The sequence below is a fragment of the Dermochelys coriacea genome, chromosome 14, assembly GCF_009764565.3.
Source record: "Dermochelys coriacea isolate rDerCor1 chromosome 14, rDerCor1.pri.v4, whole genome shotgun sequence".
Lineage (NCBI taxonomy): Eukaryota > Metazoa > Chordata > Testudines > Dermochelyidae > Dermochelys > Dermochelys coriacea.
The window spans coordinates 6,266,097-6,283,546 of NC_050081.1; positions in this window are offsets into that span (position 1 = coordinate 6,266,097).

The following is a 17,450-nucleotide window of genomic DNA, read 5'->3' on the forward strand; positions in this document are numbered from 1 at the left end:
GCAATAGATTTGGTATAGTCCTGCTGCATGGCACAAGGGGCAGGCTCCATAGCAAAGAGGGCAGAGGTCACATAGCAAAGAGGCAGGGCTGAGCTTCTGCAACTACTAGATCTGCCAGCCATTCTCCACCTCCATGTAAAGAGAGATCAACTTTCTGCTTGCTTTGCTCACCTCAAAGAAAGGCAGTTTGGACTATAGAGTTTTCTAGTTGAGAATACAGTAGAGTTCTGCTTATGCTGCAAATGCAGGTTTAAAAAAAAACAACGAATAGAGTCTCTCCCCGCCCCTCCCTCTGTGAATGTAAAGTATTGGGCATGATAGGGATGAATGTTTGTCTGTAGATGGGGATATAATTACAGGATACTATGGGCATTGTATGCAATGTATATATTATAGTGGTAGCCTCTGGTGCCACTATTGTTAGGGGTCCATTGATGTTCCATATCTAAAACTTGTTTTTCAGAGATTTTTAACTTTCCCATAAAAGTTTTTTTTTATTCTGGGTTGAAACTTGCTGTACAAGAGCTCACACTAGGATTGAACTTTGGGTTTATAACACAGGAGTTGGTTTGAGTGTTTTTAAGTTAGAGGAAGTAACAGGGCAAAAAAGAAAATGTCTTTCCTAATCTATATTTTGCACTGCTGTCACACAAACTAGGCTCCTTATTGATTTCCGTAGTCATTTATACCAGTGAAAAGTGAGAGTAAAATGCTCCCATCCTGATTTTGCAGCATTTTACACTTATTTTGCCCTCGTGTAAATAACTACACAAGAGGCATGGCAGTGGAGGAACAGACCCTACCGCTAAACTTAATGAACAATTTTCAGATAAAGAGCTTACAATGTACACTCGTGGTCTGAGTGTTTTTTAATTTTAAATAGGTACAATGGCAAGATTTTAGAAGGCATATGCATAGTAACAACTTTCCCAAAATTTTCAGTATTTCTTCTCTACAGGATGGTTATTATGTAGAGAATTGTTTTTAATACATAAATCCTAACTTTCTTTGGACATGTGACTCTTAGTAATTATATACATACAAATCTTCAAATGTGGAAAAGTAGCCTTTGTTAAGATTGAGGAAAGAGGTTTTTTTATGTTTACATGGACAATATTTCAATTATTGTCAGTTATATTGCATATGAACCTCAATAACTTCCCATGTTGAAATGGTGTCAAGTGAACAGTGCTAAAAGGGGGATGTATACAAGGGGTGAAAAAAATGATTGTGTCCCCTTCTAAGAATTTTTTCAGAGAATAAGCATATGGGCAGCATTGGAGATTATTTTTGTCAGCATGCTGCATAAGATTATGAATAATTTTCATTTGCTGTAACTGTAATTAATTCATTTAAATCCTCCCCACAGGTGCGTACACTCGCTGTCTCTCAAAAAACAAAATTTAATTTAAAAATAAAAACACCCCTCTAGTCATGGTCATTAGGTAGTTAAGCAAAAGTGTTATGATGACCATGTCTCCACTAGAAGCCCTTCACTGGTATACTGTATTAGAGTGAATGGGGCTCACTCTTACCACTATAGCTTCTTCCTCCACTCCCAAATGAAAAAAACTATGCCAATAAAAGCTCAGTGTTGTTGCTGGAGCTATGTCTACCCTAGGGGCTTTGGCTAGCATAGCTGGCAGTCCGGGATCATACCTCTTCACACCTATGACCAACAAAGCCAAACCTGCAGAAGTATGCAAGGTAGATGCGGCCTATGTCTGCAATCTGTAATGAGGCTCAAAGGCAAAATCAGAATAGCTGCGTAGTATGTGTTGATGTGGGCTTGACTGCTTTAGTCGTTTTTTGGAGTTACTTTCGTATGCGTCCAGCCTCTATGTCAGGGTTTCCCAAACTGTAGGCCGCAGCCCAAAGGTGGGTAGGCACCACAGTCCCACGTGGGCTGCCAGGGCAACTGCATTCTCCAGTCAAAATCCTCAAAGCATTTATCTGAGTGCACATTGCTAGGGATTTCTATCATTACAGTTGTTCTCATTAAATGAAAAGGAAACATGTACAGTGGTTTGTTTGTTTGTTTAGTGTTATAGTTTATGTAATAAACTTATTACATTAAGTAATAACTAATAATTAACATTCCTTCCTCAAGAAGGAATTCCTCAAGAAGTGTTAATAATGGGCCTCAGTGCCTATTGCAGCTGCACAGGTGGGCCTCGGGGAAGAAAGTTTGGGAACCTCTAGTCTATGCCACTAAACTATGGGAAGCACTGAAATCATTTAGATTTGGAGAGAGACATTTAAAAGAAAACTGGAAAATGAAGGTCCCAAGAACACCTGAGACACCAAATGGGTCGGTGACTCGTGCCAACTTCTCGGAGTTTCCTTGATTGCATCACGCTTGTCTACATTAGGAGCCAAATCTTGATCCCACTGAAATGCGTGGAAACAATCCCACTTAATTCAATGGATGGGGTTTTCAATGGAGCCTAAAGATTACACATCAAATATCCAATTTTTGTTTTAAATTCAGTGGGTATCTAACTCATTTGAAAATAGCACCCAATGGATGCAAGGTTTGGCCCCATATAAATCATTATCATCACAGGCCTTGTCTAAACAACGACGTTTTATGAGTCATAAAGGTAGAGTTATACCAGTATAACTCTGTGTGTGTGTGTGTGTGTGTGTGTGTGTGTGTGTGTGTGTGTGTGTGTGTGTGTGGATACGCCTATTTCAGTATGAGTGCCTTCTTTTCCATTTAGCTTAGACTCCTTCCCAAGCAACATCGGATAAATGAATTAAAAGGCACTGAAATAAGAGTGACCATAGTTGGGGTTATACCTGTATAATGATAGATCTGACTGGATAATGGAGAATTTTCAACAGAAAAGATTAACTTTTCAGCAAAAATAAAAATAACCCAAACTATTTCAGCCAAAAACTGAAATGTCATTGTGTTGCCTCATGGGAGGTGTAGTTCAGGTGCCTCACGCACTCATTCTTCTCTACAGTGGTGCTCCGTGATTGGCCTGTATCTCCCATGATACACCATGGCTTCCCCTCTTGGTGAGGGGGAGGTTTCAGAGTAGCAGCCGTGTTAGTCTGTATTCGCAAAAAGAAAAGGAGTACTTGTGGCACCTTAGAGACTAACAAATTTATTAGAGCATACGCTTTCGTGAGCTACAGCTCACTTCATCGGATGCATCTGGTGGAAAAAACAGAGGAGAGATTTATATACACACACACAGAACATGAAACAATGGGTTTATCATACACACTGTAAGGAGAGTGATCACTTAAGATAAGCCATCACCAGCAGCAGGGGGGGGAAAGGAGGAAAACCTTTCATGGTGACAAGCAAGGTAGGCTAATTCCAGCAGTTAACAAGAATATCAGAGGAACAGTGGGGGGTGGGGTGCGGGGGAGAAATAACATGGGGAAATAGTTTTTACTTTGTGTAATGACTCATCCATTCCCAGTCTCTATTCAAGCCTAAGTTAATTGTATCCAGTTTGCAAATTAATTCCAATTCAGGGGGAGGCTGTACTTCAGAATAGAAGACGGAGCCCAGCCCATAGAGGAGAATGGAAGGCACGAAGCAATTGAATTATAAATTCCATGAGGCAACACAGCGGCATTTCTGGATTTAAATTTTTGCTTTGGGGCTGAAAATGTTTCAGTTTCTAGGCATTTTGGTTCTTCAGTATTTCACCACCCCCCACAAAAAAAAGTTTAGGAGAAAAAACAATTTTGATTGAAAAACTTATTGACCAGCTGCAATAACACAAATTTTAAATTACACTGATACATACTAAGGTGTAAACTTTCCCATATAGACAAGCTCTAAACTATTCTCCCACCTCAGCAAACAATAGAGAGCTGAGCCTATTCTGAATTCTAGCTGAAGTCCATGTTGATGGGAAATCCCTTGTGTAGTAGCTGTAGTCTGAATTGTACTTTGGATGAAGTCTGTATTTTATTATTTGACTGAAGTTTGAAATTGGGTTTGCTCCAAGGGCTGACAGCTTTGCAGTATTTGTGGTATTATACAATTAAAATAACTAATGCTTTAGAAGTGTTGGTCCCCATGCTAGGTACAGTTGTGGGTTCAGTTTGAGTTCAAGATATAGATGTTCAGTGGCTCAGTTAAAGCTGTCTTTTTCTTCAACGGTACCAGCAGTTTTATGGTCTTGTTCTGAAGTTTAATTGTTTGCAGAGATGAATCAAATGTGCTTTAAAAATGCAATATGTTTGCGTCATATTTTTTTTTCCATGTGAGGAGCGGGAGAAGAGGAGACCCAAGGGGAAACTGTTCTCTAGCTTCATCTGCATTGTCGGATGCATCCAGTTCACCACAGGATCCCTTAGTAGAAACAAAAAGAAAAGGAGTACTTGTGGCACCTTAGAGACTAACAAATTTATTAGAGCATGCATCCGATGAAGTGAGCTGTAGCTCACGAAAGCTTATGCTCTAATAAATTTGTTAGTCTCTAAGGTGCCACAAGTACTCCTTTTCTTTTTGCGAATACAGACTAACACGGCTGCTACTCTGAAACCTTAGTAGAAACGTGAAACATTCCCGATGATCTACTTTTAAGTGCTCATGTTTTGTTTCCATTGGGAGGAATTTAGCTGGGAAGCATCAGCAGGTTTTGATGCATTTTTTCCATTGGACACAACAGCCCTGTTTTTATTAATCACGTGCTGTACCCCATACTGATTTTCAGCGGAACAAAATCTAAGAACAACAACACCACACGCCCTAAAACATACGACTGTAGTTTCATTCAGCCAAGTCTGTGGTCTGTTAAATGACAGGCCACACAGTGATTGTTGTCTCCAAATGGAATTGGGACACAATGGGAAACTCAGTTTTCATAAATTATTTTGTTCCTGGCTGGCACAGTTTCTCGTAACGATCCTTCGTAGAAATAAACCAAAAAGTGGTACTTCACGTAATGCTTCAGTGACACAGCACTAAGTGAAAAATCTGGGCTATTAGCACAGTCCAGGAAAACCCGGCACTTGCTCTCTCCCAGCAAAGTTAAAAATATACTGAGGTAAATTAATTAGATAATATGATTTCTTAATCATGGCATCAGCATGTATAACTTTGGAACACTTATACCCACCAATGATACTACTAATGAAGCCTCTTGTTTAGTAAGAATGTCAAACAGGAGCCTTCATACACTGAAATGGAAAAGCTGTTTGAGGATTAAACAATAGAATGGCCTAGTGTGACAAAGGATCATAGTAGCCAAAGATGAGAGATGCCCATTATGTCAAGTTGCACACCTTGTTTGGAAGGGGTGGGAGAGAGGAACTGTAGCCTTCCTTGCATAGGGATAGAATCAGTTATTAAATTTGATGACAAGCTCGATCCTAACCACTCCTGAGAAATCCAGTTGGCCTCAACTCCAAATGCTGACTGGAGGACACTGTGAAGAAATAGGGTTTTGCATTATCCACCCATAACTGGGGCTTCCAGTTCTTGCTTTTGCTTTGGTTTTGGGGTTGGTTTGTTTTTCGAGTTTTCCTTTTAGCAAATTATGACTTGGCTTCTTTTTTTAGTCCTATAATAATTAGTAGATGTTTTTTTCCCCTTTAAAAAATGGTTTCTCTCCATTTATATCACAGGTTGGCCCTCTTTCCAGTTCTGTGTACCAAGGGATGGCTCACAACCAGTCTGAGAGAAAGGACTGGATCCACTGTTCTGCAAACAACTATCAGCACTGCAAAAAAGGTAAAGTTTAGGAATTGTTTGGTGAATGCATTATAAAATATCTATTCCGAAATTTTTCCTTTTGATGGATTTGTTTTTAATGTCCCTCTGTTTTCCTGGTCATTAATCGGATTTGCCTGATGATCCTATGGTATATTCATAGTCCCTTTTTGCCTTTAAAATAACTATCAGATAATCTTGTCTGACTTCTGTAGATACAAGCTAAAGTTTCATCTAATTACCCCTGTACTGAGCCTAATAGCTTGTGTATATATTCATTAATTTATCTTAAGTTTCAGAGTGTATCTACCCAAAGTGATTGTACTGTCCTATCATTATAGTATCTGAGTGCTGCACAGCCCCCCTGTGAGGCAGGGCAATGCTATTATTCCCCTTTTACAGATGGGAAACTGAGGCACGGAGAGGCTAAGTGCTTTGTCTAAGGTCGCTGAAAACCAGTAGCAGACTGGGGACTTGAAATGAGGACTCTGAAGTCCTTGGGTAGTGACATAACCACTGGACCATACTTCCTTTCTGTATGATTAAACATGGATCCATAATTTGCTCTTGATTATCCTCTGTTGTGCTGTGTTGACACTCCTTTCTTTGGCCTTAGAAAGCAATGACTATTATAGTATGTTCATTTTTGTCTTGTTAGCATTTTCTGTTTTGCTGCTTAGTAATATCAACGGATATTCTAAGTGCAGGATTTATTTTTTGTATGTATTGCCTAATCCTATTGGGCCAGATTGTGTACTTATACAGGTAGTCCTATTTACTTTAAATCATGGAACTAAGTGTGTGTGTGTGTGTGTGTGTGTGTGTGTGTGTGTGTAACAGCTCACCAATGGGAGTAAATGGTCGATTTAGCCGGTCTTCACTAGACCCTCTAAACTGATCCCTGCTGCATCGCTTGCAACAGAATCGATCTCCGGTAAGTGTAGACATGGCCTTAGCCTGCAAATGTAGTGAAGTCTGTGGTATGTACTTCACTCCTAATAGCAAATCAACATATATTGAATAGAGCTCAGTGCGTTGTGGAAATAATTTCCCACCAATATGCAAATTAGCACAGAACTATTGCTTTGACTGTCTTTCTTTCCATTAACAGTCAAGTGTTTGAATTTTACTAGCATAAATACTTGCAAAAAACAAAATGGGAGCTCAAATGCTCAAGTATGTGTTTTGAATCATATATTTTCATAAATCAAAATTTAAGCTATGGCTAGTTAATTACAGAAGTTATGCCAAAAGGCAGCAGCACTCCACCAACAGGAGGGGTTGCAGATCTGGTGAATCGCTATCGATGTACTCTAGCCCTGACCGCTGGCATGCAGACTCTCGGACAGACCCTTCTTCCCTATCACTCACATAAATCTCCTTGGTTTTCTGACACCAGATGAAGACAGAAGGTTTAAAACATGAGGGATGATGGTGGAAAACAAAGCCTGAAACTGACAGAATGAAAGAGTTTCGCCAACCCTCTTCTGAGGCCATATTACAAACCAAGAAAACCTACCTATCAGCTACCATTAAAGCTGTCAAATCCTGCCCTAAGGAGCTATCCAGGGTGTTAAACTGTTTGATCAATCCTGAGTACCTCAGAAGCCAGAACAAAGTGGTGCAGACTATCATTATACCTCACTGAACACATCACACAAGTTCAGGAAAACTTCTCAAACAGCCCACCTGCATTTCCAGAGTTCAGTACAGTCACTCCTTGGTGTACTGAATGTTCTAAAGGAGTCTCAACGCAAAATCTGTTAATCTCACCTGTGCCCTTCCTGAGAGAGTCAGTAAGAACTGGTGCCACTCTTGATTGAAATAGCCAACATCTTATTCAGACAAGGAATTTTCCCATTCCTCCTCCGAACATACAGTAATGCAACTAGAAAAGGAGTACTTGTGGCACCTTAGAGACTAACAAATTTATTAGAGCATAAGCTTTTGTGAGCTACAGCTCACTTCATTGGATGCATTTGGTGGAGAAAACAGAGGGGAGATTTATATACACACACAGAGAACATGAAACAATGGGTTTATCATACACACTGTAAGGAGAGTGATCACTTAAGATAAGCCATCACCAGCAGCAGGGCAGAGAAAGGAGGAAAGCCTTTCATGGTGACAAGCAAGGTAGGCTAATTCCAGCAGTTAACAAGAATATCAGAGGAACAGTGGGGGGTGGGGTGGGGGGAGAGAAACACCATCCTAGCCACTATGGATGTAGAAGCCTCTACACCAACATTCCACACAAAGATGGACTACAAGCCGTCAGGAACAGTATCCCCGATACTGTCACGGCTAATCTGGTGGCTGAACTTTGTGACTTTGTCCTCACCCATAACTATTTCACATTTGGGGACAATGTATACCTTCAAATCAGCGGCACTGCGATGGGTACCCGAATGGCCCCACAGTATGCCAACATTTTTATGGCTGACTTAGAACAACGCTTCCTCAGCTCTCGTCCCCTAATGCCCCTACTCTACTTGCGCTACATTGATGACATCTTCATCATCTGGACCCATGGAAAAGAAGCCCTTGAGGAATTCCACCATGATTTCAACAATTTCCATCCCATCATCAACCTCAGCCTGGACCAGTCCACAAAAGAGATCCACTTCCTGGACACTACGGTGCTAATAAGCGATGGTCACATAAACACCACCCTATATCGGAAACCTACTGACCGCTTTTCCTACCTACATGCCTCTAGCTTTCATCCAGATCATACCACTCGATCCATTGTCTACAGCCAAGCTCTACGATATAACCGCAATTGCTCCCTCAGACAGAGACAAACACCTACAAGATCTCTATCATGCGTTCCTACAACTACAATACCCACCTGCTGAAGTGAAGAAACAGATTGACAGAGCCAGAAGAGTACCCAGAAGTCACCTACTACAGGACAGGCCCAACAAAGAAAATAACAGAACGCCACTAGCCATCACCTTCAGCCCCCAACTAAAACCTCTCCAACGCATCATCCAGGATCTACAACTTATCCTGAAGGATGACCCATCACTCTCACAGATCTTGTGAGACAGGTCAGTCCTTGCTTACAGACAGCCCCCCAATCTGAAGCAAATACTCACCAGCAACCACACAACAGAACCACTAACCCAGGAACCTATCCTTGCAACAAAGCCTGTTGCCAACTCTGTCCACATATCTATTCAGGGGACACCATCATAGGGCCTAATCACATCAGCCACACTATCAGAGGCTCGTTCACTTGCGCATCTACCAATGTGATATATGCCATCATGTGCCAGCAATGCCCCTCTGCCATGTACATTGGCCAAACTGGACAGTCTCTACGTAAAAGAATGAATGGACACAAATCAGACGTCAAGAATTATAACATTCAAAAACCAGTTGGAGAACACTTCAATCTCTCTGGTCACTCGATTACAGACCTAAGAGTAGCTATACTTCAACAAAAAAGCTTCAAAAACTCCAACGAGAGACTGCTGAATTGGAATTAATTTGCAAACTGGATACAATTAACTTAGGCTTGAATAGAGACTGGGAATGGATGAGTCATTACACAAAGTAAAACTATTTCCCCATGTTATTTCTCCCCCCCCCCACTGTTCCTCAGATATTCTTGTTAACTGCTGGAATTAGCCTACCTTGCTTGTCACCATGAAAGGCTTTCCTCCTTTTCCCCCCCTGCTGTTGGTGATGGCTTATCTTATCTAAGTGATCACTCTCCTTACAGTGTGTATGATAAACCCATTGTTTCATGTTCTCTGTGTGTGTGTGTGTATATAAATCTCCCCTCTGTTTTTTCCACCAAATGCATCCGATGAAGTGAGCTGTAGCTCACGAAAGCTTATGATCTAATAAATTTGTTAGTCTCTAAGGTGCCACAAGTACTCCTTTTCTTTTTGCGAATACAGACTAACATGGCTGCTACTCTGAAACCTGTCAGTAATGCAACTGACACTCAAGAAACCCACCCTTGATACATTGGTTCTCAGAATTAGCCAAAAGGCCAACTACAAGTTCATCTAATTGAAGCTGTATCGTAGGTGCAGCAGAACATCAGGCCAAGAGATGGAAGAGAATCTGCTCTCAGTGGATGGTGAGGAGATATCTGTTCTCATCCTCCTGGACCTCTCTGCCGCATTCACACTGTTGACTGTGAGATACTGCTGTCAGGCCTGAGAGAAGTGGCAGGGGCATAATGCAATAAAAGGGATTTGGGTGCTTCCCTCCGGGAAGAACTTAGAGTAGTGATTGTAAACTGCACCTCCACCCACAATGATCATTTCTCTACATGCAGCTTCTAGGTGAGATGGTAAGGCTACGTGTAGCGGGGTGGTCACCCACTCCGGGCTGAAAGGGTTACAGCCAGCCCTGGGAGAGACCTGTGGCTGCGAGTCAAAGGCTAGGCTGATGGGGAAGGCAGCCACAGTTGGGGCCATGCCCCAATCAAGCCACAGCAAGCCCTATAAAAGACTGTGAGCCAGGAGCTCAGGCAGTCTCTCTCTCTCTCTGGTGGTGGAAAGAGACGGGCCTGGCTGCTTGGGAGCTCAGCAGGTACCTAGAGTAGAGCAGGGCTGGGGAAAGGCCAGAGGAGCTGGGGAAGCTCCAAACTGGAAAATCCCCAGTCTGCAGGCCTTGCTGAAGGCCTAGAGCAGGTACTGGGGTTGCATAGGGGCAGGGGTCTGGGAGAGACACGGGGGCCAGTGAAAGGAGAGCCACCAGCCTGCAGAGAGCACTCCGGAGCTGAAAAAAGAGGTAACTTCCAGAACGACTAGCAGGAGGTGTCACGTCGGTGAGTCGCGCATCACTACACTACGCTACATGGACTCAAGTGCCAACAATATGTAAATGATACACAATTCTACCTATCCTTCCCTACATTAGATCATAACACTGCCACATGGATAGTCAACTGCTTGATGAGATCAGCTCACAGATGAAGAAAGTTCATCGGAGCACTTCAAAGAGTTTGTCTCTGCTGTGCAATTTCCTTTGGTTGAAGGTCCACATACCAATAATTGGACAAATCAACCCATAGTTAAGGAGACTCCTTGATTCCTGGCTGATACTAAACTCTCACGTAGTAGCATACGCAAGTAATGTTTTCTACCATTTTCAGGTGCCTAGAAGACACCATCTGCCAGGATGGGATGGAGACCTGGCCTCAGTTAAACTCACTGTAGTCATCTCCCATCTAGACTACAGAAATGCAGTATGGGGATGAAGCCCATCAGCCCTTAAGAAACTTCAACTAGAATAGAATGCTGTTGCACATCTTCTCAGCAACCTGGACTACCGCAAGCACATCAGACCTCTCCTCCGCTATCTACACTGGTTTACCATAGAGCAGCAAGTCACATTCAAGATCTCAGTCCTTATCTTCAAGGCACTCAAAGGCCAGGGCCCGGCATATCTAAAAGATCACCTCCAGTATGAATTGATCGATAACTGCACTCCTCAAGCACAATGGACCATTCTACCATAAGCGTAAAGGTCATCTGCACAGGAAACGGAACTTATTCTCAAGGATGAGTCAAGATTGTGGAATGAAGTCCAACAGGAACTATGGGCCATCACAAACCTCACCACCTTCCACTCTATGTGCAAGGCACACTTCTGCAAATGCCTCCTCTAAAACTCAGCAATATTCTGCCGAAACAAAACACTAATCTACACACGCAGTTCTCTCCTGGAGCGGGGATGAAAGAGATGGAACCAGACATGACAGATATTAATCACATCCTTTAATGCATGATGGAGGGTGTCCAGTTCCTACAGTGACACGAGCGACATAAGAGCCTATACAAAAAAGAATAAAAGAAGGAACAGAAAAAACACTATTTGATGTAATCAGTCCACACAGGTTGATCTTCAGATATAGAGAATTTGCATTGAACTGTTGATGGCTGAGCTGTAGGGAAAAACTCCTGAAGAAATTTGAATATAATTTCAAACAATAAATGTGAGCATAGTGAGCAGATTGCAGTAACCCTTAGCAAACAGACAATGAAGTATAATTTATTAACAGTTATTCACTCAGCTTTAATGCTTAAGGTAGGTTCCCGATTCAAAGCCATTATAGTGAAAGTGGAGACATCTAAAACTACTGTGGACAAAGTAATTAATTAAAATAAATTTTAAACATATAAAATTAAGGTTGCCCTACTCTTTCCTTTATAAGACCCTGCTCTCAGTTCCTTATAGTTTGTGAAATGTCAACCATTCAGGTTGAAATTTTCCATGTTGGGGTTTCCCACATTTATTTTTTTGGAAAGGTTCAGCCATTTCCAAGAATGAGAATAAAGAAAAATAAGGCTTTGCTATGTTAAAAAAAAGAAAAGAAAATTCTTACTGAATGTGTGTCTTGTGTCTGGGGTGGGGGGAATTGCCTGTACAGCAGATGAGACTGGATTAGATAACTATAGAGGTTTTCTCCATTCCATATAGTAAGTACTAGGGCTATCAAGTGATTAAAAAAATTAATCGTGGTTAATCGTGGTTAAACAATAATAGAATACCATTTATTTAAATATTTTTGGATGTTTTCTACATTTTCAAATAGATTTCAATTACATCACAGAATACAAAGTGTACAGCGCTTACTTTATATTTTTGATTACAAGTATTTGCACTGTAAAAAAACAAAAGAAATTGTTTTTCAATTCACCTAATACAAGTACTGTAGTGCAATCTTTCTTTATCATGAAAGTTGAACTTACAAATGTAGAATTACATACAAAAAACTGCATTCAAAAATAAAACAATATAAAATTTTAGAGCCTGCAAGTCCACTCAGTCCTACTTCTTGTTCAGCCAGTCGCTCAAACAAGTTTGTTTATATTTGCAGGAGATAATGCCGCACTCTTCTTGTTTACAATGTCACCTGAAAGTGAGAACAGGCGTTCTCATGGCCCTGTTGTAGCCAGCTTTGCAAGATATTTACGTGCCAGATGTGTGCTAAAGATTCATATGTTCCTCCATGCTTCAACCACAATTCCAGGGGACATGGGTCCTTGCTGCGGACAGGTTCTGCTTGATAACAATTCAAAGCAATGCGGACTGATGCATGTTCATTTTCATCCTCTGAGTCAGATGTCACCAGCAGAAGGTTGCTTTTGTTTTATGGTGGTTCAGGTTTTGTAGTTTCCGCATCGGAGTGTTGCTCTTTTAAGACTTCTGAAATCATGCTCCATACCTCATCCCTCACAGATTTTGGATGGCACTTCTGATTCTTAAACCTTGGATCGAGCGCTGTAGCTATCTTTAGAAATCTCACATTGATATCATCTTTGCATTTTGTGAAATCTGCAGTGAAAGTGTTCTTAAAATGAACAACATGTGCTGGGTCATCATCCAAGACTGCTTATAACATGAAATATATGGCAGAATGCGGGTAAAACAGAGCAGGGGACATACAATTCTCCCCCAAGGAGTTCAGTCACAAATGTAATTAACGCATTATTTTTTTTTAACCAGAGTCATCAGCATGGAAGCATGTCCTCTGGAATGGTGGCCAAAGCATTCAGGGGCATAAGAACGTTTAGCATATCTGGCACATAAATACCTTGCAATGCCTGTTACAAAAGTGCCATGCAAACACCTGGTGTCACTCCTGTAAATGTAAACAAACTTGTTTGTCTTAGGGTACGTCTTCACTACCCACCAAATCGGCGGGTGGTGATCAATCTATTGGGGATCGATGCCTGTACTCCACCTCAGCAGGAGGAGTGAGCGGAGTCGACTTGCCGCCGTGAGGACGGCCAGGTAAGTCAAACTAAGATACTTCAACTTCAGCTACACAAATAGCATAGCTGAAGTTGTGTATCTTAGTTCAAACCACCCACCCCCAGTGTAGCCCAAGCCTTAGTGATTGGCTGAACAAGCAGTAGGACTGAGTGGACTTGTAGGCTCTCAAATCTTACCTTGTTTTGGTTTTGAGTGCAGTTATGTAACAAAAAAAATCTACATTTGTAAATTGCACTTTCACGACAGAGATTGCACTACAGTACTTGTATGAGGTGAATTGAAAATTACTATTTTATCATTTTTCAGTGTATTTGATTTCAGTTAGTATATAATATAAATGAAAATGTAGAAAAACATCCAAAACATTTAATAAATTTAATTGGTATTCTATTATTTAACAATGCAATTAAAACTGCAATTAATCATGATTAATTTTTTTAATTGCGATTCATTTTTTTGAGTTAATCACATGAGTTAACCTTTCACCAGTAAAGCAAATACAAATGGCATTTTGTTGACCCTATTGTATGACACTATATATCTTCACTAACAGGAGCTTAATTTAGAAGCATGCAGGCTTGTAGAGAAAGATGTAGTCTGACCCCTCCTATGTGGAATCAGGAATGTCTAAATTATGATCCAACTCTAACATGAACTCCCTCATGGCCTTGGACAAATCACTTAACTTTTTCCACATGGCTTTCTGTATCTGTAAACAGAGATCATATTTACAGTATCTACACTTGCAGGGGTGTTGTGAAGATGAATTACTTAATGATTGTAAAGTATTTTGAAGGTGAAAAGCCCTTTATATCCTAAGTGCTAATTGTTTGACATGCCAGCTTCCTCTCCTCACACAGTTCTGATGGTGTCATCTTAACTCCTGTTGTACTGCAACAGTGCTCTATGGCAGTGGTTCTCAACCAGGGGTATGTGTACCTCTGGAAGTACACACAGGTTTTCCAGGGGGTAGACCAACTCATCTAGATATTTGCCTTTTTACAAGAAGTTACATAAAAAGCACTAGTGAAATCAGTGAAATCAAACTAAAATTTCATACAGACAAGTAACTTGTTTATACTCTATGCTCTATATACTGTACACTGAAATGTAAGTAGTACAATATTTATATTCTGGTTGATTTATTTTATAATTATATGGTAAACATGAGAAAGTAAGCAATTTTTAGTCTCTAAGGTGCCACAAGTACTCCTTTTCTTTTTGCGAATACAGACGAACACGGTTGCTACTCTGAAACCAATTTTTCAGTAACACTTTTGTATTTTTCTGTCTAATTTTGTAAGCAAGTAGTTTTTTAAGTGAGGTAAAACTTGGGGCTACGCAAAACAAATCAGACTCCAGAAAGGGGAACAGTAGTCAGGAAAGGTTGAAAGCCACTGCTCGATGGTACGGTGACTTATGTCATGTCATGTTTTCAGAATATTGTAATACCCAGCCACAATGAGTGTTACCCATGGTAGTCTCTGCCAGTTGAGATGACAGTGTCTTTTTAATCTCCCCCATTGGGACAATATTTCAGATAAGCTGAAGATGTCAGCCACCTGGAGGGCTTTGTGTTAACAATAGTGAATTTTAGGAGAGGGGGTTAAACAAATATTTTAACCACCAAAACTCCGCCCCCCCGACCAATTCTATACATAGCTTATAAGAAGATATGTTGATGATGACAGCAAATCACAAAGCAGCCAGAGGAATTTAGTCCTAGAATGGCCCTCAATTATATTAGAAGAAAGTAAGACTTTTTCTTCCTATAATTGAACTCATGTTATGTTACTCTACCGTAGTTTCTGGGCATTATAGTGAAAAACTAATGGGCACAATTTAATAGGAATATTTTGCATTTAATACCTCATCTGTTTTTGAAGTTTTTTCCAAAAATGGCTAAATTTTATTATTATTAACTTGGAAAGTTGTCATTACAGTACTGTATTTTTAAAATCACTTTTATTCTCGGAGGACATCCAGTGAAGGGAGAGTCTTAATAAGCTAAAACAAACCAGGTAATAGATGGCGTACATTCCCAAGGCAAAGTACAGAATACCCTTGACTTTCAGTGAAGTCAGAACTTTTATTGTCTTCAATGGGGCCACGGTTTCACCCTGAGAGTTGAATGCTGAGAACAGGAGTTACTGAGGTCTCAGCTTGTAAAGTCACCTATAAACAAAGACCCGTCTGTCTCTAATAATTCAGCTCTGCTGTATTGCCAGCTAAAAAAGTTGAAAAATCAGGCCCCATAAAATCATGATGATCTTAAAACTTGAGATGTGTAAAAATAAAAGTTGTTTGCCTTTTGGAGTTTGAGACTTTAGGATTCATATTTTTAAGGTTTTCTCTGTATCTGTGGGGGCTAGAACACAGCAGCTCCCAGCAGAAAATAACTTCTGCAATTCTGCCTTTTGCCCACCAGAGGGCGCTGTGACAATAGACCACAGCAGCTGCTGCCAGCCAGCTAGGGAAGAGAAAGAGCCACAGAGCCTTCTTCATAGCGCCTGTAGGCCAAGTCGGGAGACAGGGCAGGGGTGGGAAAACTACAGCCTGTGGGCCGGATCCGGCCAGTCAGGGCTTTGGATTGGGATTGCCAGCCCTGGGGCCCAGCCAGGCTAACACAGGCTGCCTGCCTGCCCTGGCCCCACACCGCTCTTGGAAGCGGCCGGCACCACATCCCTGTGGCCCCTGGGGGAGGGGTGGGGCAGAGAGCTCTGTGCTTTGCCCTTGTCTGCAGGCACAGCCTCCCGCAGCTCCCATTGGCCAGGAACGGGGAACCACAGCCAATGGGAGCTTCGGTGGAGGTACTCACAGGCTGGGGCAGCGCATGGAGCCCTCTGTCCCCTCCTCCCGCAGAGGCCGCAGGGACGTTGTGCCGGCCACTTCCAAGAGTGGCAGGGGGCCAGGGCAGGCAGGGATCCTGCCTTAGTCCTGCTGCATGCTGCTGCCACCGTGGAGCCGCTCAAGGTAAGCGGTGCAGGCCAGAGCCCGCATCTCCTGCACCCCGCACCCCAACCCCTTGCCCTGAGCCCCCTCCTGCACACCACACCCCCTCCTATCGCCTGCCCTCCCTCCCACACCCCTGCCCTGAGCCACCTCCAGCACCCCTCCTGCACCCCAACCCTCTGCCCTGAGCCCCTTGCTACACCCTGCACCCCAACCCTCTGCCCTGAGCCCCTGCTTCACCCTGCACCCCAGCCCCCTGCCCTGAAACCCCTCCTGCACCCCAGCCCCGTGTCCTGAGCCTCCTCCCACACTCTTCACCCCTTCCTGCACCCCAATCTCGTGCCCTGAAGCCCCTCCTGCACCCCCTGTCCTGCACCCTGCACTCCCTCCCACACACCAATCCCTGCCCCAGCCCTACATTAATGGCCCTACACCCAATTTTCCCACCCAGATGTGGCCCTCGGGCCAAAAAGTTTGCCCACTCCTGGGCTATGGAGAGACAGTGTGGGATTACTGAGGAAGTCACAGACAGGGGCTCATAAGGGCTACTAGGGGAGGACAAACTGGGGCATGGGTTGAATGGGAATGGAGGCACAAGGCCACGGGGGGAGGGAGGTGCAGGGCCACATAGGGATGGGGGAGTGGGTGTCTGAGTGAGGGTGAAGGGACATGTGCCTGACTGAATGGGAAAGGCTAGGGGTCAGCCAGGGTCTGCATGGGGGAAGCTCCCTAACAGTCCCTCCCTGCGTCTACCCACTCCGCCAAAAAAAATCCCACAACCTGTTCCATACTTTTCCACCCATACCCAACAACCCTCCAAGTTCACAGCCAGGCTCCTTCCCAACAATTATTTCCCTCTCCCTCAGCTCCTCTGTTACCCCTGACTCCCCCAAGCCTTTGCACTGCTTCTGGGAGGTGCAGGAAATATGGTTCTGTATTGTAGTTTAAATGAATTATTACTCAGAGTTCTATATTAATGTACCTAGTAAGGAATCTATTTGTCAAAAAACATTTTCTGAATCTTTTTTTGTTGTTGTCTGTATTGTTACAGCAATACTTGCTGACT